The 3,817-nt window shown below is 43.3% G+C and overlaps 1 pseudogene; it reads right to left on the minus strand.

The window, feature by feature from the left end:
* Positions 1-1,114: 1,114 nt before the first annotated feature.
* Positions 1,115-1,989, minus strand: LOC100513340 (large ribosomal subunit protein uL15m pseudogene; annotated as a pseudogene).
* Between the last annotated feature and the right edge of the window lie 1,828 nt (positions 1,990-3,817).

Genomic DNA, 3,817 nt, shown 5'->3' on the forward strand with positions numbered 1-3,817 from the left:
CTATGGATTGTCTTGTCACTTTGTTTATGGTTTCCTTTGCTGTGCACAAACTTATGTTTAACTAGATCCCATATGTTTATTTTTGTTTTTATTTTCATTACTATAGGAGGTAGATCTGAGGAGATTTTGCTGTGGTTTATGTAAGAGAGTGTTTTGCCTGTGTTTTCCTCTGAGAGTTTTATAGTATCTAGTCTTATATTTGGGTCTTTAATCCATTTTGAGTTTATTTTTGTGTGTGGTGTTAGAGAATGTTTTTTTTACAATGCCAGGTCTGAGGTGTGAATGCGACCTACACCACAGCTCACAGCAACACTGGATCCTTAACCCACTGAGAAATGCCAGAGATTGTACCTGCATCCTCATGGATACTGGTTATCTTCGTCACTGCTGAGCTACAATGGGAACTCATTAGAGAGTGTTCTAATTTCTTTTGCATGTAGCTGTCCAGTTTTCCCAGCACCACTTATTGAAGAGACTGTCTTTTCTCCACTGTATATTCTTACCTCCATTATGGTAGATTAGTTGATCATGGGTGTGTGGGTTTATTGCTGGGCATTCTATTCTGTTCCACTGATCTGTGTTTCTGTTTTTGTGCCAGTACCATACTGTTTTGATGACTGTAACTTTGTAGTAGAGTCTGAACTCAGGGAGTCTGATTCCTCCAGCTCCATTTTTTAGTTTCTTAGGATTGCTTTGACTTGTGCTTTATTTTATTTTATTTTATGTGGAAATTCCCAGGTCAGGGGTCAAATTGGAGCTACAGCTGCTGGCTTACACCACAGCCACAGCAATATGTGATCCAAGTCACGTCTGCAACTTACACCACAGCTCACGGCAATGCCGGATCTTTAACCCACTGAGTGAGACCAGAGATGGAATCCGCATCCTCATGGATCCTAGTCTGGTTTGTTAACCACTGAGCCATGAAGGGAACGCCCTTTATATATATATATATATATATATTTTTTTTTTTAATTTTACTTTAGGTTAAAAAAAGATATTACACAAAACATTTCATCATCTCTAGAATTACAGATTAAGCAAATGAAACAGGAATTAATGTATGTTTCAGCCCCTTTCTTGTGCTCTTACAGTCTGCTCTTCTGGACGGAACTCATGAGCTGTAGTACTTGAGGAGATTCTCATCTGCATGTTTTAGGAATTTCTTATCTGCTATCTTCACCTCCCATCCAGGTGCAAGATCAAAGAAAATCTGCCTTGGGTCCTTTTAAGTACTGAGCATTTCGAAGAGTTCATCTTTAGTGATATCAGGTAAAATAGAACCATGGTTCTTGGTGAGCTCAGGAAATTTGGCAGGATCTGACAAATACCCGTGATTCTTTGCATCAGTGTAATATGGTTCCATTGCCTTGGGGGAAAACATTCACTTTGGGATGGGTTGTCCACGGAGAAAGAATGGAATAGGTTTGCACAGAATTTCCAGGCTTCTCGGATCATAGAAGACCATTGTGACAATACCCCCATTCTTCCTGATCGCAGCAATGGCCAGCTCTGAAGCCAGCTGTACTTCAATATTATCTTTAGCCTCAAAGGTGCCAGTACCCTCCTCTACCAGCTGGATTCCATAATTGCTTTTAAATGGCTGAATGGTCACACCTCTCCCATTGGCAAGCTGGGTCGATAGGTTGTGAAGGATCAGTTCAACAAAAGTCAATAAGCTAACTGCAAACTACTGAGACTCAAAGGCTGATACTGGTGTTGGAAGCTATCTCTTTCATTAAACCCGTATGTTGGGATTCGAAGGTGAAATGGAGTCTTGCCTCCCTCAAAGCCCAATCAGGGCTGGGTTCCTCTCTGCCGGTCTCCTTTGTGGCCTCTGCCACATTTTCTACCTCTTCTCTTGACCTCTTGGTTGTCTTTCTGGTTCTCCTGAGCCTGGATTGGCTTCAGGTTGGCCGGGCTGACACAGGGCAGGGCCTTCAGCAGGTCCAGAGCCTGGGGCTCAGTGCCCTGCACTGGGCTGGTCATGGCCCCCAAGATGAGAAGCAACCAGTGCTGTTTCTTTAGATTCCTTGGGAGCTTTTTGTCCTCAGAATTACTTCAACTCCTAAAAACTTTCCCACAGACTCCGAAGAGCTTTAGTTCCTGTGTGATAAAACCATTGATATAAAAACAGAAAGTTTTAACTGCTTATTATTATTATTATTTATTTTTTTGGGGGGGGTCTTTTTTGGTCTTTTTCTAGGGCCACACCTGTGGCATATGGAGGTTCCCAGGCTAGGGGTCCAATTGGAGCTGTAGTCGCCAGCCTATGCCAGAGCCATAGCAACGTGGGATCCAAGCCATGTCTGCGACCTACACCACAGCTCACAGCAATGTAGGAGCCTTAACCCGCTGATCGAGGCCAGGGATCTAACCTGCAACCTCCTGATTCCTAGTCGGATTCGTTAACCACTGAGCCATGACAGGAACTCCTTAACAGTTTATTATTAATTCATTTAAAATAATAACACACCCATTATATGTTAATATAAGTAACATTTCGTTAATGAAAAAAACAGCATTTCTAAAGTCAACAACAAACAAAACGTAGGGACAAGAGTGGCATTTGTTAGTGTGCAAATCTCTTTAACATCCAGCTTCATGTAGGATAGCTGAGTTCTCTGCTCTGGGACAATGCCATGCCTGTGAGAGAGTACGAATAAAAGAGGCAAAAGGCATCTCAACATCAGCATGGAACATGCCCATATTGCTAGGTCTGTGGGTCTCAGGGACCCAGAGGGTGGTGGGACCACACTTTGAGAACCATGGAATTGAAACATTTCTGCCTTGATCACTTTGTTATATTTGAGCTTTTATTAAGACTTCATTGAAAGAACAACTCTGAAGACAGGTTGAAAATTGCAGGATGACAGGGTAAGCATGAACTCCAGGCTTGGCACTCACTGCTGCAATGAGGCTACTAGTGTGCTCAGCCCAGATGGGCCGCCCAGGCTTGGCCTCCTGCACAGCACCCTCTGGGGACTCTTTCTCCTGTTGTTACAGACTTTCTTTGTTCTTGTGAGCCAGGCTGCAAGCCATCCTCAACTGCTCAGAGTTAGGACACAAAACATCAATTTAGGCACCTCTGGGCCTTCCCCTCTCTTTGAGCCTACTAGCGTCTCTGGCTGACTGAGTTCTCCAGGTTTCTGCTGGCATATGTGCCTGCTGGGTCCTCTTGCTTTGTCATGCCTGGCTCTCTCTACCCGGGTTGCATAGCCTGCAAGCTCTCCTTGGTGGAGTCCAGTGTTGAGGTCAACCTCATTGGCTTTGCTTTCCTCTTTTAAAATGTATATTATTATTTTTTTAACTGCAAAGGGGGTGTGTGCCTGTTTAATACAATTTAATTGGCACAGAAGCACACAGAGTGTAAAGCCTGTGTCCTCCTTTCCACTCTCCTGAAAATCACCCCAATCAGCTGTCTGTGCTCACTTCAGACAGGTCTGTCCTCTTATAGCCATAAACATATTTATAGGTTTGTGTGCACACGTAGTGTTTTGTGTTGTGTGCTTTTCCAAGCTTAAATGGGATTGTGTCCTCCATGGTCTGCAACTCACATTTCTACATTGGGTCCATGATGGTTAATTTTATGTGTCAACTCGATTAGCCAATTAATTAGAGAGTCCAAACATTTGGCCCAACATGATTCTGGGAGTGTCTGTAAGGGTGTTTCTGGATGAGGTTAACATTGATTTGGTAGACTGTATAAAGCAAATGTCCCTTTCCGGTGTGGGTTGGCCTCGTCCAATCAGTTGAAGACCTGAATCAAACAAACAGGTATAAGAAGAAGGGACTCTTCTTATCTGACCATTTGACC

Source organism: Sus scrofa, chromosome 2 (assembly GCF_054392235.1).
Source record: "Sus scrofa isolate SSC_HxYL_T2T_F1_AM1 chromosome 2, Sscrofa_HxYL_maternal_Yorkshire_Landrace_v2.0, whole genome shotgun sequence".
Classification (NCBI taxonomy): Eukaryota; Metazoa; Chordata; class Mammalia; order Artiodactyla; family Suidae; genus Sus; species Sus scrofa.